Raw genomic sequence first — 26,235 nt, forward strand, 5'->3', positions numbered from 1 at the left:
TATTTTTGATAACCTTCTTTTCCTCTACATGCCTGGAGATGACCTCCAGAATGAACTGTTCCGTCACCTTCCAGGGGTGGAGGTGAGGCTGACTGGCCTATAATTTCCCAGGTCCTCTTTCTTCCCCTTTTTGAAGACTGGAGTGACATTTGCTTTCCTCCAGTCCTCGGGCACCTCTCCTGTCCTCCGTGACCTTTCAAAGATAATGGAGAGTGGCTTAGCAACAGCATCCCCCAGCTCCCTCAGCACTTGTGGGTGCATCCCATTGGGGCCCACGGATTTGTGAGGATCCAGTTTGCCTAGGTGATCCCTAACTCAATCTTCTTCAACCAAGGGGAAGTTTTCCTTTCTCCGGATTTTCTTTCTCTCCTCTGGGGGCTGGGATGCCTGAGGGCCAGCCTTAGCAGTGAAGACTGAAGCACAGAAGGCATTCAGTAACTCTGCCTTCTCTGCATCCCGCATCACCAGGGCACCCTCTTCGCTCAGCAGCAGGCCCACAGTTTCCCCAGTCTTCCTTCTACGCTGATGTATTTGAAGAAGCCCTTCTCGTTATCCTTGACATCCCTTGGCAGACTTAGTTCCAAATGGGCCTTAGCCTTCCTCGTTGCATCTCTGCATACCGTGACAATATTCCTGTATTCCTCCCAAATGGCCTGTCCCTTTTTCCACATACTGTTGAACCTCCTCCTTCCATGTGAGTTTCTGTAGAAACTCTTTCCTCATCCATGCAGGTCTCCTGGCTCCTCTGTTTGACCTCTTCCTCACAGGGATGCAACGATCTTGAACGTGGAGGAAGTGGTCCTTGCATACTGACCAGCTCTCTTGGACCACGCCTACCTTCTAGAGCCCTAACCCATGAGAGTCCTCCAAGCAGGTCTTTGAAGAGGCCAAAGTTAGCTCTCCTGAAGTCCTGTAATCCTATTGTCGCCCTGCTTCTACCACGCAGGATCCTGAACTTCACCATCTCATGGTCACTGCAGCCAAGGCTACCCTAACTAGACCTTCCTTGTCTGTTAGTATAATGTTGAGCAGCACATCTTGCCTCATTGGCTCCTCCATGACCTGCATCAAAAATTTGTCCTTGATGCTCTGCAGAAACCTCCTGTTTCACCATGTTGCTTGCCATGTTGCTTTTCCAGCAAATATCAGGGAGGTTGAAGTCCCCCACGAGAACCAGGGCCTGCGATTGTGAGGCTACTTCCAGCTGTCTGTAGAAGGCTTCACCAGCTACCTCTTCCTGATCAGGTGGCCTGTAGCAAACGCCCACAACAGCGTCACCCGTATGTGGCTGCCCCTTAATTTTTACGCATAAGCTCTCGACTCATTCTTCTTCCACCCCTTGGCAGAGCTCGATACATTCCAGTCGCTCCCGCACATAAAGAGCAACTCCCCCGCCTCACCTTGCTGGCCTGTCTAAAAGCCCTAAAAGCCTGTAGCCATCCACGACAGCATTTCGGTCATGCGAGCTGTCCCACCACGTCTCTGTAACTGCAATCAGATCACGGCCCTGCAACCGCCCACAGACCTCTGGTTCCTCCTGTCTGTTCCCCATGCTGCGTGCGTTGGTGTACAGGCATTTCCGAGAGGAAACTGAGCAGGCAGGTTTCCATGGAGGGATGCACAAGGACCCACTGCAGCCATGCACGCCCTTGAGGCAGTTGGTCTCCTGACTGTTGTCTTGTGAGGCAGCTCAGGCACCTTTGTCACTGCTCTGGCTGGCCTGGCTTATTCCCCCATTGGGTTTGATGGCATTTTAGTGTAAGTTAACAGTAGTTTTAGTATAAGCCATGCAAACTCTAGCAGATCTGCTAAGTTCCACTCTAACTTCATATGTGGCAGAACTGCATGAAAGGAGAGGGTGATTTACATTCAAACAACAGCAATTAAGCCAGGGGTACAAATTACTCTTATCATGAGACTAAGCCAAGGCCACATGTCAATGCATTAGACTTCTAGTTCATGTGTAATCATAAATCTTCAGTATGAAGGTTATAAAATTCCTTTCACCAATATTTGTCTGCCTGAAAAATCTATGAAGCATTAGAAGCAGCTTGAAGCTATGGAGAGGAACCACTCAGCTTAATTTACATGTAAAATATATACAGTAGAAGCTGCAAAAAAGATCTCTTGATGTTTTCCCATAATATAAATATTAGATGTTGTTTAGATTTCTTCCCTGTTGTTTTATGGAGGGTTTGCTACTCAGTTAGAGTTGGGTGGAAACACATTTTCTGCCCAGTTTTGTACCAGAATCATGGAGACTGTTCAAAATGAACAGATTTAAAAATTAAATTTATTATTGAAAATGAGATTTATAGATATTTTCTCTTTGGGGAATATGATGCCTTATTGATTTCTTCAAAATAAAAAATACTGATATGGACTATTAGAAGCTGTAAGGTGGTGAATGTAATTCCTGGCAATTTTATTACTCCAACACTCTGAAAAGAATTTGCTCAGCTAATTCTTGTTCTTGCTGATAGGAAGTAAACTTGAAAGCCTCTGTATACTGATGGGGAGAATTGAACTCTTCATTCCTTTTACCGTAACAGTACAGACTGTACAAAATGATCTCTAGAGAAAGTTTTTACATGGAAACGCAATCTTGGTTTCGTCTGATTGTTAGACACTGAAGCGCAGCATTGCTGGGTCCAGCAGTCTGGCTCTCTGTACTTCTGTAGAAACATAGTTGATGTTATATGATATATAGTTGCATATGTCATTTATATATAATAGATATATCATATATATTTATATGATATGATATTTAGTAATGATAGAAGTTGTTAAAATTCTGTAGAAGCATAGTTGATGCAAAGTTTCAGAGCCCAGTCCTCAGCTCTGCAGACATACCTCTGATAAGACCATACCTGATTTTATTTCGCATGGGAGTCAGCCAGGAGACATTTGCTGAGGGTAGGTGTATGAAACTCATGTGAACTTGATCATAGTGTAGTTTACCATGACATTAGGTTGCAACAGAACCAGAGAAATAGGGTTGTAGGGTGAAATCCTGCTCAAGCGGCTCATGAGGGAAAACCAGAGGTATTTCTATAACTTGAGTGAGTAAATTTGGCCTGCTTATTCCAGTGCCAAGTACTACCACTGAGGTGGAGTACTTGTAATTTGTATCTTTTGATGGAGGTAGAATGACATAGTTATTGCCTGATGGTAATCCCTGCTTTCCCTGCTTATGGTCATAACTCAAAGATTATTTTTTTATATACCATATTTATGCTGAAGAAAGAAATTCCTGGATGTGTGGCACAGTCAAAATCAGCTGTGCAACAGTGCAATTCAAGTTTGTAAGTTTCTGCATGTCCTTGTAATATTCCAGTAGACTCCAGAAAAAAATCCTATTGCAAAGAAATGCAAATAAAACAAAAAGGCGTGGAAATCGCTGATACCTACCACTTATACCTAATAATGATGATTCTAGTAACAAACATATAACTAAATTTTTGGCACCAGCGTTTTCACTACAGCAAAGCAACATTTTAACAGCCTTCCTAATCAGCATATGCAACAAAACAGAAACTCAGCTCAGCGCTACTTAACTTGATGCTTTTTTTTTTCCACACAGTGTTTCATAAATAACTTTAGGAAGTGAATCTGATGATGATAATAATTATACTACTGCTGTATGCAGCTAAAGACTTCTTACAGAATAACAAATAACCTGCTAGAAAATCTCTGAGAGCTCCCCATGCCTGCCTACACTAATAACACAGTAGTGCTTTGTGTGTACATAGCCTTTTTAAAGGCACTTTCATGTTAATTATCTAATTAAGCCTTACAATTCTCTTTGAAAGTAAGTAAGTATTATTATACCTATTTTATGGAGGTGGAAACTGAAAAATAAAGGCTTGATGTCATTTCATCTTATATTATACATCTTGCTGGAGGGTTTAGGTGGGAGCACAGGCACCCAAGATTCCCCTTTATGTAGCAGAGAGAAGCAGGACTCTCCAGAGGCTGATTTAACCCACCTGAGCTTTGCCTGACTTCTCTTGAGAGTTGCCCTGCAATCGGCTGGTGGGAGCATGAGTGACTTAGGTCTGCGCTCACTGTCACTAGTGTATTACTGGCTAAAATTTTGGGGGGCAGAAAAAACCCCAAAGTCAAATCAGTGAAGCTCCCAAACTTGTTCGTAGCAGCGGTCTAGTGTCCAAGTTGTCTAGCATCCTTCTCAGTTGGAAAAGGTCCCAACTATTACAAGGCCCACTCATGTTGCAGGTGGCCTGCAGCATCTTAGAAATTAAGCCATTAACACCCAAAGCTTTTTCAAAAGCCTGTGACAAAGGTCTAGATTTCCCTGCCATGTTGTGGGATTGCACTTTGGGTCCTTACGCGTAGAGAGAACGAGGAGATGGGAAGAGGGGGCTCTCTTGTTCTTCGCAAGAGGAGTGCCTAAGTTTCCATGCCTGTCAGCAGGGATCTGGCTGTGAGCAGCAAAGGATCTCTGTCGGAGCCATAAAGGCAATCCCTAGGCTAGCTTCAGCGCATGTGGAGCTAATTTTCAGCTAGAAATCTCTAGGCAATGCTATGGTATGGATTTGGTGGCACAAAATTTGGCAGTGAGAAGTCTCTCTAACCTTCCTCCTCCTGCCTGGCAAGCAGCATCTGCCCTAGCTAGCTTGCTGCACTGTTTGCAGTGTTTTGAAACAAATTCTGTAAGCATCTGTGAAAGTGTTATATGTATAGTCAATGGTGAAGTTTCCAAATGAGTGAAAAAAAACCCCTAAGAACAGAGTTGCTTAACATAAGAAAGGAAATATGTTTTGTAGGTGATAGTTTATAGTGATATCTCTTTAACGGAGCGGTCTGCAACCTTTCATGGGCCACAGTTGCAGTACTGAAGGAGCAACACACTATAGGCAGCGCCAGTCTTTGCCTGTCGTACTGTTTTGGTGGAAACTTCTTGATTTCCAATGGCTGCGGGTAGCATGGGAAGATCCTGCAGGCAAAGTACTGCTCTAAGACCACAGGTTGTGGGCTACTGCTTTAATAGCTTTATTTCCTCTGACTTTCCTGTGCAAATTCAGTAAATAATTCATTAAGTGATTGTGGCTGATAGCGCTTTCTTCTGTACTTGCAGTGATTCAGACATCACTTTTATCTTTTCGAAGTCCTAATACGTAGTTAGTGAGTGACTTCACTTGTTCAGCGGAAGCCATAGTGCTGGAAATTTAAGGCTTGGATACTTAAGCAAAAATTATAACCAACTTAATAAGGCTGTGTGTCATGGTTTTAGCTGGGACAGAGTTAATTTTCTTCCTAGTAGCTGGCACAGTGCTGTGCTTTGGACTTAGTATGAAAACAGTGTTGATAACACACCGATGTTTTAGTTGTTGCTGGGTAGTGCTTATATTAGTCAAGGAATTTTCTAGCTTCCCATGCTCTGCTGGGTGCACAAGAAGCCGGGAGGGGAGGGGGCACAGCTAAGAGTGCGGATTCAAACTGGCCAAAGGGATATTCCATATCATGTAACGTCATGCCCAGTATGTTAACTGGGAGGAGCTGGCTGGGGGAGGGAGGCAGCAACCGCGGCTCGGGGACCGGCAGTGTCGGTTGGCGGGTGGTGAGCGGTTGTATCATTTGTGGGTTTGGGTTTTTTTCCTTTTTCCCTTTTCCCCTTTTTCCTTTTTATTATATTATTATTATCATAATAATTATTATCATTATTGTTTTATTTTCATTATTAAAATGTTCTTACCTCAACCCAAAAGTTTTTTTTTGTGCTTTTGCTTTTCCGATTCTCTCCCCCATCCCACAGGGGTAGGGGGGGTGAGGGAGTGGCTGCGGGGTGTTTAGTTGCCGCCTGGGGCTGAACCACGACACTGTGGTTGCCCCAAGAACATGCAGTGATGGAGAAGATCCAGAGAGTCATGTCTATGAACGACCAGGGAGAACCACTGTAACCGGGAGCAACTCCCTTGGCGTGGAGGAGTCAGGCTGTGAAGAGTGGAGACACCATCCACAGAGATGTCCCCTACGGGGTGTCTGTCCCCTCCGGCAGGTGGGTTTGGGGCAGTAGTGATTTCAGCTGCAACTGCTAAATCTTCCCGTGATGATAAATCGGAGCCCTTCGTTACAGACGCTGCTGTCACGGCCATCATGACAGTGCTGCCAAGAGAAGCCTGCCTTTATCGGCCGTGAGGAAAGTCGCCCATTAAAACTGCACATTACATCAGGAAATGGGCCATTTAATGGCACTGCTTGAACCTGCCAAGAATCTTTTTTTAATCCACATTGAATTGTTTCCAATAAAGAAACTAAGACTATTACAATGATCTTATTTTTCAGAAAACTAGGCAAGTCTTAGAGGAGGGGCCTGTTGCAGAGGTTATTAGTATTTGCTGTTTCCCTGAAGACTTCAAGGGAAGTATGTGCAAAACTGAAAAGATAGCAGAGTTTTTCTGTTTCCTTTCAACTGCTTGCTGCAGGGAGAACCACAAGGACTTTCTTCTTATGTTGACTGCTATAATGATGTGCTGTACTACTGAGCTTCCAGGTCTAACTGACATGGATCAATTATTTTGAGTTTGATGGGCCACCTGCTCAGGAAACTTCTATAATATTTATAAAAGACCTGGCAGTGCTCTTCTGGCAGGAGATACTTTTATATTCCCTCCTGTTGAAATGCTGTCCAGGTTGAATTATAAAATGAATCATTGCCATGCTGGCAATGGGATGTTATTTGGGTTTTCAGGTACCACAGTATGACTTCCTCAGTGTGTAGCACTGGATGGATAATTAGCTTAAAGTATGTGCCAAAACTTGAGACCAAAATTATACTTTGCACAAAAAGGCTTTGTGTTGGGAACACTCATGTATGTGTCAATACAGGATAACACATATAGATTATTGCAGGGTATCTTCTAGAGCTTATGGGTGGTAGTGTCAGTTGTGAGAGTTGTATTTTTGCAACAGCTCAGCCAGCTTTTGTCAACATGCTTTCCATGTGACATATCATCCCCGCTTCTCAACAGCAAACCACTCTGCTGTTCACATGCAATGGGGGAAGCACCCTGCTTCTGCAGATACCTGACTGCATGTGCTGCTTCTTTACAGGTATTTCCATACCAGTCATTGGGTGCAGACGGGGAATGTGCAGCACACTTCCTTCTTAGAAGAAATGTTTTTGTTTCTCTTCAGTTTTACTTTCTGTGTGGTCAATGAGATGAGCAAGAGTATAAAGTGTGGAATTATGAATATGGCAAGTTGTTCTTACCCATGTTTTTGTAAGATTGTGTTTAATTGCTGGGGTAGAGTTTGTTACAGTTCCCCAACACGTTAGACATTTACAGTTTCTCCCAGCACTGAAATACTTCAGCACTTTTCTTGCTATGACAAGGGTTTGATTGCCATCCTTTTCCCACAGAGTTTTACTGACAACAGCATGCAGATACTTTAAATATTTTCTTTGGAAACATCTGGTTACTTTAACCAAAAGAGACATCCCTTTGGGATTCTTTTGATTCACTTAAATAACTGATATTAATTATTTTTTTTTCTGGCTAAGAAAATAGTCTCAAAATATACAGTCATCTCTTCCGAATGTGCCTGCTCTGTGCTTTCTGGCCTTTCAACATTCAGTCATGTAAAAGATTGTTTCGATTTCTCTGAGCAACTTTATGTCTGGAAGACTGCCTTTGCAGGGTATCTTCCTCCGCAAGGTGTAGTGGCAGGAGTGGAAAAAAAAATCCCTGAATACTTCAGTTGTCTCATTAAATGGGATATTTGTACTCCTGAAGTTGCAGCATGTGGAGATCAGACTCCTTTAAAACCGAGAAGTGGAAATATTTATGGGTTTAGGTCGTTTTTTAGGTTGTTCAGCTTCACTTCAAAGAAAGCGAAGAAGTATATATAATGTATATATTGCTGGTTACTTGTTATTTTCTTCGGGAAAACAGCAGTGTGACCAGATTCCATTTTGGCTGTGCAATGTTAAATCAGTGCAGACCTGAAAGCACGTTAGTATTCCTGACATTTCATCAAAGCGCTGATTTGGCAGCTCTTGACATTTGGTTCAGTGACTAAACTTGTTTTCTTGTTGATAGCAAGTCATCTGCAGTTAGAGCAAAACATGGCTCCTAGACCTGACAGATATTCCTTTGCGTTGAAAATAAATCCTAACATTACAAGGTCATTTGAGAGCTGTCACTGGGAAAAAGATTTTGCTCTTAACCCTTAGCTGGGTCAGTACTTCTTTACATTTCTATGGACTTTACTGAGGATCTGAAAGTGCTTTATAAATATTAGATAGTATTAGATAATCTCTCTGCTGAGTTTGGCAAAACAGTATTTCCTTCATTCTGTACTTTAGACAGAGAGAAGTTGAGTCATTGCCCAAAGCAGTCTATGGTAGAGCTCCAGGTAAAATTTATGCCTCTACCAGGTTGGCCTTCTGTGATGTGGTATTTCTTAAAAGGCTCTATTAACTGGTTCTACTGACTCCAAGTTGAAATAGGATCTAATTATGCTTTATAAACAAGCTCAGAAACTGACAGGAGGGAGAGAGAATTGTTATTTAAGTTACAGGACAATATGTAATTTTTTCCAGGGTAAATCAGAAAGGGTTAGACTGTGCAGCTGTTCCCTGCGCCACCCTACCACTGGAGACTGAATGCAGGTTTGAGCAGGGTCCAACTTAGTAATGGCCATTAAGGGGTGTTACAATCCCTGTTGGCAACACCAAGTGGCGTAGCCCTAACCTGGGCGGCTATCTCAGAGGGGCTGAAGAATGACATTTCATGGTTACGCTACTAAACTCCTTCATACAGAGGCAGAAGAAGATCCTGAAATGGCTGACTTTATTAATCGTGCGATTCTAATCTCACATACAATTGCCTACATAATTGTTGTATTTTAGGTACTCTGTTCTCTGGCTTCACCTTAATCAGCCTCCTTATTGATGCTTGATTGGCAATTTTGCAATGTTGGATGGAATTCAGCTCCACACTGGATCATGGACCTAGAGTGAATAGTTCTTCTCAGCATGAATGTACTTTTTTCTGTAATACATCACTTTCACATCAGCAATTCTCTACATGACCCTCTTGCTTTTGATTTCCTATTTGCAATATCAGCTTTTTCAGAAAAATCAATGATGAGCAGTATAATTAATTTTTACGTGTTTTAATTAAGTTTTCAGCTGCTCCAATACTTTTCATTATCTTAGTGTGATCTCTTGCTGCAACCGAACAGTACAATGGAAAACCTGTTGATTAAATAAAATATTATTTTAAAAGTCCCCTGCAAGTTGTTAAACTAATTAAAGTTCAAGGATGCGAAGTGAAGATACCAGATATTGCACAAAGAAATGTCAGGTAGAGCGAGGTATTTAGTAGGTCTCAGGAGCCTACAACAGCTCGGGGCAGATTCTGTCTTTCCTACAATGGTTCGTGTGTCATCCCATCATCCTTCTAATATCTGATGCCATTTTGGAGTAGCTGTAAGGGAGCATAGTGGGTGTCATGGTGAGATCTGAGGTCTCCAAGATGCTTCTGCAAGTCAATGTGAAGGTGCACACGGAGAGTGTGCTGGAGGGGCGGAAGGGCACTAAGAGGAAGAGGGAGCTGAAGCTGATCGAATCTTTCTGGGATGTTTGCTTGGGGCAGTTCTGTTTCTTGTCTCCAGGAGCCGATGCTGCATAGTGTCCGGCATGACCAGTGCTGGTGCGTTCCCAGTGCAGGGTAGCAAATGCCAAACATGGGACGCCAAACTGGAACTTGCCTGGTAGAAGATACTGTTACCTTGGTCGTGAGACTGAATGACATGTCTTCATGAATTGAATTTGCAGGTTGAACTGAGATCACCAGTATTAATACAGGATAATTCAGAAAGCTTTGAGTTCTTGACAACTTTTGAAACTCTGTGTTGCAGAAAAATATATTTAACCTGCTGCTAGATAGGAAAAAAATTGATGGTGCCTTGATTCTGCCAGGGTTTTTTTTAGAGGAACTCATCTTACTCTATTTCACTGGTAAATTAATCTGTTCATTGGGTTCTTGGGTGGAAGACAGACATTGCTTAGCTGTTGCCTGCTTAATTATACCCTGTAATTTTGATTGACAGTGGAACGTGCATTGAAAAGCAGCTGGAAATGTCTGTCAGCTAGTTTAGAAACTGGTGAGGAATCTCTGTCTCCTGCAGCAGCTGTTTGCTGTGCCAAACCTAGCCCAAGTGAGAGCTTGGTAGATGGATGGAGGGGGGAAGCAAGCAAGCCTTCACCCTTATTTCAGTGGTCAAAAATGAAATGTCTAAACTGTGCTGCAGAAAACACTGGGTTCCCACTCCAAATCTGAGGGTTAAGCATGAAGAGCTTGTGTTTCTGTGTAAGGCATTAATTGGGATTCCTGTCTGCCGGAGTGCGTGTGAGGATGCTTTTACATGTTAACTCAATATTCTTACAGTGCATTTGGCTTTTATGTGTGGTTTTTACAACTTGATGCTCAGTATTTCAATAAATTGTGCAAGACTCCAAATCATGAAGGTAAAGGTGCTTTCAGTGACTTCTGCAGGTGGAAAAATGTAACAATGAACATATTAGGTTGAAATCTGTGAGCTGTAAAAAGAAAAACATTGGACATTAATGACACTGTGTGAAGTTAGAAACCATTAAAAATGGCTGGAAGACAGTTTGTGCAGGGACAAGCTGGAGCTTTCAAGGCCAGCAGCAGCACCATGGTATTTGCCTTTTCTTCATCCCCTGTCTTCTCTGTCCAAGAAGTTCTGCTGTTGCATTGCTGTTCCTGCTCTGTCTTCTCTTGCTCTCACTGGTGTCGTGGGGGAGAAGGAGAATGAAAAGGCCAGGTTCTGTCAAAACCATAATCTTTTTGCCAGCAGACGCTATTTCCTTACTCTGGGAGTTTCATCCCAGGAGAATCTTCCCAGTGGTGAAAACAGGACATTTTTTCACTTTTCTGTGTTTGCTGAGGAGCCATGAGCCAGTGACTGGCGAGTGAATACCTGAGGCTGATGGACATGGAAGCTTGGGGAGAGGGTTAATGAACGTCACCAGCTCAGCAGACTTGCCCACTTCAAGATAATACAAGTAATCATCCCTTCTTTGGGCAGCATTACTCCAGGGTTTGTTGCCAATACGGAACAGAAGAGGGGCTGTATGTCCATTTGCTGGGATGCTGCCATCAGGTCTGGTGCAAGAGGGAAAGGGGAATGTGAGCTACAGGGACAACACTGGGGCCAGTGCCGTGACATTCTCTTTGCAGCCAAATTACAGCTCTAGCTTTGACTGCAGCTTTCCTTTTCAAAACTTTTAAATGGGCATAAAGTGCCTTACAAAATAAGCAGGATTCTCCATTCAAAACAAGGAGTGTAGCTTACTAAGTTATTTAAATATCTGTCCTTTTAGAAATGTCTGTGTTACATGACTTGGGTGATTTAATGGCTCAAAGCCAAGAGCATAATGAAATTGTGAGCAGAAAAAATTATTCTAGTGCTTCTTCCCTTTTGCTATCTGCTGATTTATTGGAAATGTCTTTCCTTCAAATAATTGTCTCATTAACCCATGTGCTGCCAGCATCCTGGGAAAGAAAAGATGGGCAAAAGAGAGGCAGCAAATGTTGTTCTGTAAAACAGAGGGGTTTTACAATGGCATGTCTCTGCTCTTCTGACATGGGCTGTTTAAGGCCTAGACTTATACTGCAATAATAATGAGATATTAATCTCCAGTATTGATTCTCTGCCCAGTTTGGGACTGCCTATGCATCCTCTCTTTGCAGTTCAGGAACATGGGTTTGGATCTTCATGACTAAATTTCATGAGTGGCTACATCCTTTTTAGTATGGCCTACAGACTTTTTAATAGGGCTGGTAGCAATAGGTGAAGGGGTAATGGATTTATACTGAAAGACAGTAGATTCAGACTAGATATAAGGAAGAAATCTTTTACATTAGGGGTGGTGAGACACTTACCCAGGTTGCCCAGAGAGGTGGTAGATGTCCCATCCCCGGAAACAGTCAAGGTCAGGTTGGACAGGCTTCTGAGCAACCTGATCTAGTTGAAGATGTCCCTGCTCACTGCAGGGGGTCCCTTCCAACCCCAACTATTCTATGATTCTATGATCCTGCTAGTGCCATACAAGCACTTACAGTAGTAGAGATGAGACAAAATATGGGGAAGTAGTACCATATTAACATGGCCCTTGTGGTGCCTTATGGCTGTTATCTCACAGACAGCAAAGGACAGAAGAAGGAGAGGAACTCAGATCTGGCAGGGAGGCTTTGCTGTAACACGCTTGCTTTCAGCTCCTGATACAAAAGCCTGGCTGCCTGCAATCCTTTCTGTAGGAGACAGAAAATAAATTGCCGCGGTTGAACATTTTATTTGCACTTGCAGAATATTCATCCAAGGAGCAAAGGGAGCACCAGAGGAGTGTGATCAGGGCTCGTTTTTTCTTAACAAGCCAGTAGGAAATAATGCCAGAATCAGACACGGCAGAAGATTTTTGACAACATGGAAATTCCTCTTTGTGCATTGCCAACTAACTCCAGCTCAGTGCGATTCCTCTCACCTTGAATCAACAGCAGCTCCCAGCACTGCTACAATTTCTTAATCAGTGGCTATTCAGTACAGATTCATCATTTGAACCTTTCCATTGTAGAGACGGACTAAGTGTGGCAGCTAAATAGCTCTTGTTTCTGTCCTTTTGGAAGATCAGAAAGAGAAAAATACTGACAGAGTTTTTGGATAGTATCTTTGTTAGTTGGTATGTGTAAATTCTTCCGGAATGCTTCCTTAAAGAATTTTTTTTTTTGAGGGGAAAAAAAGATAAAGTTGATGCAAAAAAAGTGTCATTGATCTGAATACATTTATACAGAAAATTAGATTCTTTCTAGTTGACAGAATTCTGGAATAATTTCCTAAAGAGATATTAGGGACTAAAAGTCTAATGTATTTTGTTAGTTTTGGGTAGGTTTATGTACTGGAAGAAATGAAATTGTGTCCGAAATAACAGGCATGTAAACAGATGATGTTCTTTTTGAAACAGAAGTCTTCTCTGGTCTCTCAAAATGGTGCAGGTCCACATTGTGCTCTGCTGGTTTCAGATACATCTTTGTTCATCTCCCACTTTCTGTGCATACGCATGTCTGCATCAGCAGATGGAGACCATGTCCATGGCACAGCAGTGGCAGATTTTGTAGCTGCTTCTGTTTCTCACTGTCTTGAGACTGAGCAGGCATCTGCTCTTTATTTTTGGTGGATATCCAAAAGGAAAGTTGAAGTATACAAAAAACAGTCTAGCTTCAGGTTTTGAAAAGTACGTAGCCAAAAGACACGGTCGTGCCAGTGTTGCTTGTCTCAGTTACACAAGTTTTAGGGTTCTGGGCTGCTTACAGACTTGTGCTGTAAAATTATACCTACAATTTTTGTCCATTTTGGCCTTTATTATGCCCAGGCTACAGCACAAATATAATTTCATGCATGTGAAGTCCCACTCATTTCATAGTCTTCTGCTTCCATGTGAAGGGTGTGTATTTGAGAATCCATAAAAATCTACACAAAGCAAGCCCCAAAACATGAGCTGAAGCCTTCACAAGTAGACTGAAAATAGTTTTCCAAGAGGTTGTAAACTTTGTAAAAGGAAGTGAACCCTGAGACAGGAGCTGGTGATTGCAGGAGAGAATTCAGACCATGTCTAGAATTTTCCTGGTAGGAGTTAAGGAATGATCTGTATGTAGACATGAGATGAGGGTTGGATCAGCAGTTGTATGTAGAAAGAAATGCAACAGTCTTTTTAAGTGCCAGACTAAGGCAGAGTGTGACTCGCAGCCTGACTGCCTTGGGTTTGCTCACAAAGGAGAACTGCCAGGTGAAAGGCACAGAGTCAAAGCATCACTGGCCACGCAAGTCGGCTGTCTTGATGTGACAGGAGTCATTAAAAGTTTTCTATCCCATCTGAAATCTCCAAAAGATGAGAATATACAGATGTTCTTAGTTCTCTAAAATAACACAGAACCACTCTTGATGCTGGCTTCTGGGCTCATCTGTTTCAGCTTTCTGTCTTAGCACAAAAGGCATGGCTGAGAAGACAGAAGGGAGGAGGAGCTCCAGGAGGAGGCAACTCAAGGAGTTCATCTTCGGTGGTCGTAGAAATCTTCCTCCTGAAAAAGCAGCTGCATTGTTAAGATTTCACATAAGTCCTTGAGGTGTGTTTTGAAGCTGGCTATAAATCTGGAGCCACTTGGGACAAGAAGACGAGTAACAACCCCTTTACGGTTATCAGGCAATCTTTGGAAACTGGTCTCCACGTACAGATAAGGACTGTGACAGTGTGGCTACTTGGAAAGCTCACTGAGCTTGGACTCACTGAGCAAGATAGTCAAGGCAGGTTGAAGAGGCCCTGAGGCAATGTGGAATTTGACACAAAATAAGGGTGTTTTTTCCTTGCATAAGAGAGTGGCAGCTTACAGAAGAATAATGGTATTTCAAAGTAATGTAAATCTACGTTGTGCCTCAAAGTTGTGTTGGAAGGGGAATTAAAAAGTTTTTTACGCAACCTTGCCAATTAGATTCAAGTGATCAATGTTTGCAGTCACAGATGTCCTGAAATCCTTGCTCTGAGAAAAAAGGAAAGACAGGACAAGATTTTGAATTTGGTACTTGCTAAAAAAAACAACTTGGGGCTGTGCACAAATTGATACTTTGTTGTATTTGCTGTTTCATTTGACTTTATTTTCTGCTACTTCCACTGACATCTGATAGATGGCATTAGCGTATAACAAATTTCTTAAGTCCTTTTCTTATTGGAGGGGGTTTATTTTTCATCCATTTTATAGATAATAATGCTGTCTTATTCAGGCTAAGCAGTTTTAAAGCATTTTCTTTTTGCTTAGTGTTTCAGTTATGTTTTGACTAAATGCTTATATCATTCAACATGCCTTTTTCATCCTCCTTGTGCCATATAATTATTATTTCTTCTAGAGGGCATCAATCACTGAGAAAGAAAACAAACTTGAGAGCTCACTCTGAGTTTAGAAGCTCTGTTATATTGTGCACTGTATATATGCAGTACCATATTTATTTCATATTCTTCAGGTGTAGGAACAGGGACAGTACTCTGAAGGAAGAAGAAAAATTTCTCACACAGAGAGAAAAGATCAGATAATCAGAGTAGTAAACAAGGGTGCTTATATATGGGGTTGAAGCCACATTGGACTGCTCTGGAGAGACAGCAGAAAGGAGATCCATAAATATATTTTGTCTTTTTTAGTAAATATAAGCATTTTTAACTAATTTTGTGCACTCCCAGGAAAACTAATAGGACTTCCATGATACAGAGGCCATTTTGCATAGGAAAACAGGCAGTTGTTATCTCCTCCTAGGGATTTTTTTATCTGGACCAGGAGATGGAAGTTTCATCCACAAGTAGACTATGGCAACAAGCTTTATGAGTCTACCAGTAGCTTTAGCTTCATCAGTGGTACCTAGTAGGACATCTTTTGTGCTGAGATGTACATATTCGTACTTGCTTTTGGCTTCAAGAAGCTGCTAACATTTTGAGCAAACATTTTGGTTAAGTGCTGGTTGAAAGACATTTGGAGCACTGGACCGCAGATTACTACTTTTTTTTCCCCTCATTCTTCCCACCATGGAAACAAGACTTATTTTCTTCATAAATAACCAGGCTTCCAACAAAAATCACCAGTTCCATAACTGGTTTCTTCTCAGAACAAGCCAAAGCCCGTAATTCTCCAAGCTTTGCATAACAGTAGCAGAAGGAAAAACTGGAGTGCTAGGGAACTGTTCTGTGGGCAAAGTAATGATTTTAAATAATCCTCAAGAGGCATGTGCTTATGAAGACCATCCTTGCCAGCTCAGATGTGCTTGATAGCAAAGGACTGAAAAATGATAGAGATATCTTTGAGATTAATTTTGTATAAAGAGCATACAGATGCAAAATATGCTAAGCACCAGATTTTATTGAATCTATCTAATTATGAGCAAATTATCAGCATAATTTTCTTGCATTTTCAACTACATTTTCTTGAGAGTGAAGTATTTAAGGTAATTTTAAAGAAATGCCAGCACATAGTTGTGACAAAGTTTATACTTAAGGAATCCTTGGGTTTGTCTTTATATAGAAATGCAAATAATTTAGGATAAACAGGGCTAAACTCTCACCGGGCCCTGGTGTTAGAGGCATTATCATGGTGCAGACCTGCCAGCTCTTACTCTCCAGGCATGGTGCCAGCCTTTGTGCTTGGACTGACTGTTCACACCTTGTGCTGTGTCCTCCAGCAAGAGAATTTAGCCCTTACTCTCACAGCTTTAAGGCTGGAAAAAGACCAACTTAGCTTAGTTTTAAAAGAAGATAAAAAGATGGAGAAAGGATAAAACTGATGGGCTTCTGATGCTCATTTAAAGAAGTCGCTGAAACAGGTTTTTATTGAAATATTTTATTCATGGGTTACTCCAGTTGTCAGTGGACAGAATTGCATGTAATTTGAGTTATGTGAAATGCTCATGTAAGCATCTATTACAGAAAGTACTTAAAACACGACTTGTGCTCAAGTGCTTTGCTTGCGCTGGGGCTGCAGCCTGCTCGGTGCATCCAATGACCCAGGAGTCTTTGGTTACACCCTCAGAGTCAGGTATTACTCATCCTTTGTAAGACTGGTGTGGCAAATGTGTTTACGCCAGTGCTGAAGTATGTTCAGGGTTCACTGCACTACCAAAGAACTGATGGGACCTGATTTTGGCCCAGTGATCTCTCATCCTAAGGTGCTTAAAAATCCTTAACTGAGATGTGTGAGACTTAAACATCACTTAAAGGTTTGTTGTTCACTGTATTGCAGTGGATGAAGAAACACGACGTGTATTCTGGTAGCCAGCTTTTTTTTTTTTTTTCTAAATAACTTCTGAAATATGTTGGTTTAGAGCATGTGTCTGAGAGATGTCTCAGTGCCTGCAAGCATTCCTTGTCGCAAAATACATGGACAGCTTGAGAGTACAGTGGCTGAGGAAAGTGTGTGGGTGTGTTTCTGTCCTTTTGCCCGCAACAACCGGTAACTTTCAGCATAAAGGTGCCATTCCTCTTAGGAAGACAGCAGCGGGGTTTTCTGAAACCTATCAAAAAAGATTGACTAATTTCACACGGGCATCACCATCTGTCTGAAATGCGTGCCGACCTGCTGTAGCACAACAACATTCACTTGGTTTCTGTCGCTAGCAGATGGAGGTGCCCTTGCTGGAGTTTCTCTGAATCTCCCCAGTTTGTTATTTCCCCTTTCTCTCCCATTTCATCTTTATGGTGGTCTCCTATTACTATTATTTGCAGGCGGGTTGTCTTACAAGTGTTGTTGCACCTTTCCTTGTCCTCTGTCGTATCTTAGACGGTTACCGAAATAGCGCTGATTGTGGACTGCTATCTGCTATAAAAATAGCACGTTGTTGTAATGTAGAGCATTAAAATTCATAGAATGTAGTCAGGCTGTTTCTTGCGCTTTCTGGACAGGCCTGTTAACCTTTGAGGGATTTGCCATGGAGTTCCAGCTGTAGAATGATAAAAATAGGGAAATGAAAAGGAGCCCTGCTGGGAGAAAGTTTATATGTTGGGATGATAAACCAATAAAACTCTGGGACTGTTCCAGACCATGCTCCCAGCAGCATCCCCTGCAAGCACACACATTTGCTCACCTGGTCGCCTTTAAAGCCTGGGTGATTTAGGTTAAAAGAAATGCACTGGCTTTGCTGTTGCATTGCAGGGAGATTGGTTTAACCTCTGTGTGTCAGTAGGGATGGAGACTTCCGTGATGCCATGCTAAATTGCTCCCGATTTTCTATGATGATGATAAATAGCTGAAGGGGTGAAAGGAGGAGACTTTGCTCATCAGCACTAATGCAAATGCAGGGCAGTGCAGCTTCATACCAGGGGGCAGATGCTCACTTGCTAGAGCAGCGTGTTGAGAAACACTTAACCTCTGGCCTTCCCAGGTAGAAGCTGTTGCTGCAGAATTCACATCTAACCCCACTGTAACAATACATTACTTGTTACTTAAATATCACTGCTTAAATATAGGTATATGTTTTCACACACAGTTGAATGTAAATGCTCTGCATTGATTTCTTTCAGGCTGATCTTCTGCAAGGCAGGCAGTTACAAAAACACTAAGCCTTTTATTAGGTAATCTTTGCATTTGGAAACAGGTTTTGTAAGAAAGGGATTTAATTTTTCACTTTGCTTATTTCCTGCCGTAGTGGAGGGAGAGTTTACTCCAGCTCGAGTATGCCCCTAGCCCACAGAGACTGAGAAGGCAGGACATTCCTGAACAATGAGAATAAGCCACACGGGTGCTTGGGAAAAAAGACCAAATCAAACAAGCTTTTTTTTAATTACTGGTTAGTGATTTCATAGAGTTAAACTGTAATTGTAAATGTATCTGTGAGCAAGGGATGGCATGAAAACTGTGCTACTCTTTGAGAGCATCCACATAAACTTTTGTCTGTTATTTTGGGACAAAAGTGGGCACATAAAGTCCCTCACATTTTAGAAGGGAACAGCTCCCTTGCCTTCCTGACAGCTACTTTGCCCCAAAAGTAAGTCTGGGTGAAAGACACAAAGCCCTTCTCTCTCTTTTTCCCTCCTTGCCCTCACCCCCCTTGTGATTCTCATTGGACAATATCAGAAAACGCAGGAGGGTATTTGTAGCCTGAAAGAATGGAGAATTTAGGGCAGAACTGATGTTAACATTAACCACAGCAGTGATGAAACTTCATTCCAAAATATATGAATGAGACAATATTTTCCCTGTGTCCTACTAATGAAAAAAAGATCCTGTTGCTGCCAAACTGTAGGGTCACTGTGCTCACAGGTAATCCAAGACTGTAATTATAAAGTTATAGGATAAAAAGATGGAGGCAAGAACCAAGTTGTATGTTGACTCTCAGCTCTGCAGAGGAAGGGACAGGACATTTGTTTCTCTCTTCCATACTCTTATGGGACCAAACATTTTTACACTTATCCTTAGCGTGAGTCTGCACATTGGAGACTCACGCTAACTCTCTGACACTGGAGTGAGGGCTAAGCCTTACCAGCTGCTGAATTAGATAAATATTCGGAAGAGAACAGACCAAGTACAAATGGTCTCATCAGCTTTCTTGGGCATCGCAGCCCTTATGGCTGCTGTTGAACACACAGGAAAAACCCCTAGCACAGGCTCCAAGAAACTGGTTAGGTATGGGAAAGCACAAGGAATGCTCTCAAAAATTGAGAGGTAACAGCTACAACAATAAAGGGATTTCCTATTTAAATGGCTTTTTACCCTTTGAGACACCCTGCCAATAACTGAAGCAGAGATGCTGAGATTGAAAAGCCATCAGGTAGATCTCTGTAGATAAATCTGAGCCTGGAATTTTTGCACAATGGTCTTTTCATGGTCCTTGGAGTAAATATCCTCACAGATATGCCTCTACCGTATTAAGTTCTCTAGCAAAGGTCAGGAGTGATTACTGACATACAAACATGCATTTATTTCTCAGGTCACTACATCTTTTTTCCTTCCCTCTGGCTCACACATTCTACACAATCTCAGTGTAGCTTAATTTTCCCATCAATATGCTTTTTAAACCTTCCCCCTCATTCTCTGTTGAGACTCAAAATATGTGAGTTTATGTGCATGTGTGCTTTTATTTATATATAAGCATAATCATTCTTTACTCTGCTACATCTCCAAGTATTTGCATACTGTCATAAGCTGCTTTATGAACAGTATGTATCTTATCACCCCTTGCAGAATATAAGCAGAGAGAAAGAATTTGCAAAATTTGGCCAAAGATTGCTCATCATTTTGATTACCAGAGCTGCTGTCTCCTTGCTTCTTATTCTAGAGTGGATGTTTTACATCAGGTTTTAGCCTGATGGTGAGTGGCTAATGTTGTCATGGGAAAAGGAGGGCAAGAGTTCTTCTTTGGATCAGATATTATGTATGAAGGTCACTGCTGCTCATCTCAGGAGGCTCACATGATCATGGAAAAGTCTTAGTGTCCAGAATGACACACCACAGCTCATTAAAACAGATGGCAATGTCCAGGGCTGCTCACGGACTGACAGTCTGCCTTGTTAGTGTTCTGCAAGGGCCCTGCTAATTGCTTTGTAAAAATACAGAAATACTGCCTACGAAAATTGTTCCATAGAGCCAAATTTGGGTGCATCAGGTGGTGTTAAACTTTGTGATATAATAGGATATCTAAGTGTAAGAACAAGCAGAGCTTCTTTCTTGACAGAACAAAAATAGCCGGGAGTGCTAAGGGGAAGACCGTGATATGCACAGACTGCTGAGCGGCTCTGCTTGACCAGCAACTGTGCTGTGCATTACATGTAAGCTGCATGGCATAGCTGTACTCCAAAAATCCCCACCACAGTAGACCTAGCAGAGAAACTGCATTTCTTATGGCAGTGGGGTAGAAGCCAGGGAAGTGGCACACCTTTGCATGGTGACACCCATCCTGCTTTCCTGTCGTGCTGCAAATGAAGAGGCTCTATTGTTTGAAAATGAAGACCTTTCCGATTATTGATAAATAACTTCTGGATGGGGAGTATGACACATGCTGGCTGAAAGAACGGGGCTCTGTAATAGTAATACTGCCTTGAACTTACAGCCCACGTAGTTTGAGAATGATTCAGGATAATTACATTAATGTTGCTGGAGAAATGAAAAGGAACGCTTTCCATTTTACCTATTAACAAGCTCTACTGGCCTTAAATTATTTCTGAGAAGAGCCTGCAAATGGCTGAAATCATCAGAATAATTACAAAGCAGTGATTGGGGCTGGGGGGAGGGCTGGATGAGGTCCTGGCTGTGGCTCTTTGGCTGACGGGTAAACACTCCTGCTGCTTTGGTGGAAAAAGGAGCATGGCACAGAGCTTTCTGATTAGGCACACTGCAGTCTGCAAATGGGCTCAGGGAGTCTGCAGGTCTTGGGCCCTAAGGAGAAAATAGCCATTAGGAGTAGGTTGCTCTCAATGCAGGCGTTACACATTAGCAACGTTAAGCATGAGCCTGCTGTTGTTCTGGCACGCTGGATACTTGAATTTCCGTCCTTCGCCCTCCATTTTCTACAGCTCTCCTGAGCCTGTGCAGTGGAAGATCTCTGCCTGTGGTGGTGGCTTTTTGCCACTTAGATCCTTGTCTTGTAGCAACAACAGAGATGCTGATGTTTCTAAACTTCAGACCCTGAGCAGCAGCTGTCTGGGTCTGACCTCTCATAAAAGCTCAGTCCTTCACCTCCTTGAGCCCTTCCCCTGAACTCATGTTGTCTTTTCAGCCTTGTGCAAGCAACACCAACTGCTGCCCTGACCTCCCATTCCTCAGCTCACCTGTAATGAATCTGGGACTTTTTGTTGTGCTTCCCTTGGTTCGTTTACGCCATCGTACTGTTTGCTAACTCCAGATGAATAGAAGGGGCAAAATTCAGCAGTCAGGTCTAAATAACTCAGTGTCACACGAAGCAAGGTCTCCACTTCAGGGTCACCTCTACCATTACTAAAGTTTCTCACCTGCATGAAATTCAGAGCATCATTGAATGCCTGTCTGCGGGAGCCAGGAGTGGTCTTAGCTCTGCCCCTCTTTGTCTTTAGTTTCTGAGAATTAGAAGATCTTGCATCTCATAACCAGTCCTATATTTATAGCTTCTTGCTAAAATATAGCCATATTTATCTTCTCTGAAGAAACTAGAGCAGTGGGTAAGGATGTGGGCGCTGCAAGTCTGGCTGCTTCCAGCGCACGGTTGCATGCACATTTGGTTGCTCTCCAGGCATAGTCGCAACAGGCTGCTTACAGCCGAACATACACACACACACACGAGTGCTTTTTCATTTTCTCCCATTTCCTTTTCACTTGTCCAACAAGCCCATCTCAGTCCTGCGTGTGATTACCTGATGACCTGTGTGCCTTCATTCATTCGCAGCTGCAGCACTTAAATAGGATTTTGCTCCCCACCATCAAATCAGACCTTCGTTCCCTGCACAGAGGGATGGGTTTTCTTCCTCCAGTGAAGCATTTCCCTCTGACAATGTTGTGGTTTAACCCTGCAGGCAGCTAAACACCACACAGCCGTTCACTCACTCCCCCTGCACTGGGATGGGGGAGAGAATCAGGACAAAATAAAGTAAAATTAATGGGTTGACATAAAGACAGTTTAATAAGGCAGAAAAGAAAGGAAAATAATAATAATGATAGTGATAAAAACATACAAAATAAGTGATGCACAGTGCAGTTGCCCACCACCCGCTGACCAGCGCCCAGCCAGTCCCCGAGCAGCGGTGCCGCCCCCCACCAACTCCCCCCAGTTTATACCCTGAGCACGATGTCATATGGTGTGGAATATCCCTTTGGCCAGTTGGGGTAGGCTCTCGGGGCTGTGCCCCTCCCAGCTTCTCCCTGGCAGGGCAACTTGAGGCAACAACAAGGAAAAGTCCTTGACTAGTGTAAGCACTACTTAGCAACAACGAAAACATCAGGGTGTTAGCAACATTATTCTCATGCTAAATCCAAAACGCAGCTCTGTACCAGCTACTAGGAGGAAAGTTAACTTTATCCCAGCTGAAACCAGGACAGACAACTACTGCCATTAGCTAAACAAATTTGGGGAACCCCCTCCTCCCTTCCCTTTCTCATTACATTGCCCTCCATCCTCTCTGGCTGCTCAGGGCTGGGTGAATCCATCAGGAATGCCAATAGCTGCCTTCCCAGGGCTTGCTGTTCCTGACCCAAAATAGTTAACTTTTTAATCCATCAGCTACCTTAATTCTGTATTTAAGGAGATGGAGCTCAAATGAGTCTTGCCTTCCCCTTTCTACATACACGTATGCAAGAGATTTGTTACAAGAGTCCAAGGCTGAGGGTGATTTAAAATAATAATAATTAGGCAGAGGATTTCTTTCAATAGAGTTAAAAATTTTTAAACATTTATATTTATTCTGTTGTGATATTTCAAGAGATTTAATGGATTAAAAAAGTAATTTGGAGGGAAATCTTCAACAAGGGATTGCTTAATTATCTCAATCAGATATTAAAAATTTTATTTTGACTTCTTCCTCTACTCCAGGTGCACACCCCCTTGCATTTATATGCTGATTCTGCGTCTTTATTTTCCCTTGATTTTCATTGGAAAGTTTTGGGAATGTTTCATCAAGTTCCTGGAAATCTGTACGGTATGATAAATCTGTGGGTTTTGTTTTGTATACAACTAGATATTATCAGTTAAACAGACTTAGGTATGAAGGTTGCTAAGTCAACGGTAAATGCTAAATCTTTTTCAGCTGCTTCTAGAAGATTCTGGATGCCAAAATGCAGGACATGTATAATTAGTAGAGAAGGAACCTTCCTTCCTACCTTTTTTAGGTATCATGTTTTTCCTGGTGTAAAAATTCATGGATCCAGGTGGAATGGATCTCCTGCACAAAATAGAAGTCCCTACGTGTTGCATTCTCCAGCTGCAAAGACACTGGAACTTTGGGGGGGTTAATTTGCTTTTATCTTCCCAAAGAGCTTTAGTAGGTTTTTGTAATCCTCATAACCCTGCCAGTACTGAGAAATAAGAGCAGTTATGCAGATAGTTATGTTGACATCAACTTAAGTTTTACGCTTGCAAGGTTCATATATTTTTGGTAGCACTGGCAGTAATACAAATGATAGCTCAATAACAGAAAAGCAGAACAGTCCCTGAGCCACAGTTCTGATTCTTGAAGCATCTTTAAACCCCATACCCAAATGAGAAAGAGATAAAAACAACCTAGTCAAAGTTGCTTAGCTTGAAGGAGCATTTTATGTGTTACTTGATGACAAAATAGTTAGGCATTAATGCACTTTACAGTAAGACACCCTGAAGTTATCAGTGAGGTTGGCCTGACAGATTTAATGTAAATATTTATAGACTTGGCCTACTAATTATGCCAATGGAAAAAATGCAGTATTAATACTGTCACCTCCCTATGTCTCTACCTGCCAGCATGCTGCCAGCTCGCATAAATATTCTGAAGATTGAAAGTATGGCACATAAACAGAAGAGATCATTTACATTTTTAATAAGGGATTAAGTTATCTCCAGCAGTAGTTTCCAGCCTGTGGTCCACAGACATATGGGAGGCCTGTGGACTATTCCCAAGGGAACAACGAAAAATGACAGAAAAAGAGTTTTGTGTAGGGTACATAGAAATGTCTCTCTGTGAAATTATCAAAGGGTGTGCACCTCCTTTGGCAAATGTTTAGGGGTCCATACACCAAGAAAAATTTTAAAACCACTGATTTAACATATTTGTGTAAAGAACTGAATACTTTCCAAGTACCATACTGCCATGTGGTAAATGATTTCACTATTGGCCCTGCCGGACACAGGCTACCATAAGAAGTCCTGGACCACAAAGCACTGAAGCATGTGCTTAACTCAAAACACACGTTGATCCATTGAAGTTACTGCCTGTCACCACTCGTAACTGGTTTGCTGAGTAGAGACCATGAGGAAATTTAAGACAGAAGGCAAGGTCTACTAACATCTTGCAAACAGCTCTGCAGATGCCCGATTGTCTTGTACAACTGAAATTCTAATTATGTGAAACTGCCGTTCATATTTTTTTCTGCTTCAGTTTATTTATACTAAGAGACTCCAAAGGTTTTAGGCGCCGTTGGTTTCAGCCCAAAGAGTTGGGTTGCCAACCCAAAGAGTGTTATCATTGCCATTGCGGCCAGTTTAGGAGACTCTCTTTTAGCTGCACGATAGCTCTCCCAGTTTGAGATCCAAAAGCCTGTGGTTTCTGTTCTGGCACAAACTGACTCCTCACAAGCTGTGCAAATAAATCTGAAATGCTATCACCAGTGGTTGTATGTGTGTGGCTTGAGTGTGCGTGCCTTTCCCTTGGCTTATAGTCTTAAAAACTGAGGCAGAAAGACTGGGTTGTTTCCTATTGTCTTCTGCAAAGTAGCATCGTATTCTGCACACATCCCCACTGAAGTCAGCGCAGCTGGGGTACTGGTCCGGGTTACTGGAGTCTGGCCTGCGCGCGTTGTCGGGGCACATGGGCAATATTGCTTACCGACGTGTGGCGCTCTGCAGGAGCTGGGAAAAGGGCATTTTTGGTAGCAGGGAAGGGTGCAGGTGAAAGCCACACATGGTATTACCCCAGCAGCTCTCAAAACAGATTGGTGGGTGAAGTACTGCAGGCGTTCCCTACAGGCAACCCGTGTGGGTTTTGTAAGATCTCATTGCTGGTGCGTGAAAGGCAGATCTCACCTTCCTGTGGATAAACGGGTCCTTGCTCTGGCCCTAATCCACAGCCTGTGGAAGGCAACAGGCTTCCTACCGCCTTCAGTGAGCTCTGGATCAGACCATACATAAGGGTCTCAATTATTTCCAGTCCCCAGCTGCATCTGTCTCTTGTAAACACTTCATCTGGCCACCGCACCTCTGTAAATCACAGGATAGAATAACCCAAGAGAAGTGGAGTGCACGGTTTTGAAAAGGAACATTAAGAGGGAAAAATATAACTCTCTCTCTTTAAACTGTCTCTTTTCTATATTGTTACCTTGACAACTCTGCTGCTGGGTTTCATCTTTGGTGGGACTTAGCCGTGGTGGAATAAGGGGGACATCCATGTGCGTTTCCACACCTACTCAGGCTCTACTTCACGGGCACATGCCAGGCGCAGGGCATCTCGAGCTGCAGAGCCCACATTCACTGCCTTGACCCATGGTGCGGTCTGGAAATGATTACAGATATTAAGAACTGGGACCCATTCTGATTAAAGGTATAACATTATATCTTCTATTTCTTTTCCTTAAGCCAACACCAGAACAATGTTAATGCTCTTTAAAAGGCAATGCAAGGTGCTTAAAATATTTTTAAGGGTTAGGACAGCTGGAAAGCAGAGAGGGATGAAAGTACTCAAAAATAGTTGTATATTTTTAGTATAAGCAGATACAGGAGTATGTGTCAAGATTAGGATACAGTTCTGATGTACTGAACTGAGTCTGGAGATACTAAAAATATGCTTTCTTTTCTCACAATTTTTATAAGAGACAGAGGCAAAGGTAAGAGGAGAATAGTGCTGAAATTTTAATTCCTGTGCTTCCTTGCTTGTTGGGGTTTGGCAAAGCTGTCTGTTAACCTGGGTGCCCATGTCTTGCTCATACTAGCAAACATATGAAGCAGGGCGAGGTGTTATCTGTGGGACCGGGATCTCTCCCACCCCCTTTTTCCTCTTCCTAAAGAAAA

The 26,235-nt window shown here is 42.4% G+C and overlaps 1 protein-coding gene across 1 annotated transcript in view; it reads left to right on the forward strand.

The window, feature by feature from the left end:
• Nucleotides 1–26,235, forward strand: part of SGCD (sarcoglycan delta) — a 225,819-nt gene that overhangs the window by 48,049 nt on the left and 151,535 nt on the right. The window lies entirely within an intron of this gene.

Source organism: Phalacrocorax carbo, chromosome 8, assembly GCF_963921805.1.
Source record: "Phalacrocorax carbo chromosome 8, bPhaCar2.1, whole genome shotgun sequence".
NCBI lineage: Eukaryota > Metazoa > Chordata > Aves > Suliformes > Phalacrocoracidae > Phalacrocorax > Phalacrocorax carbo.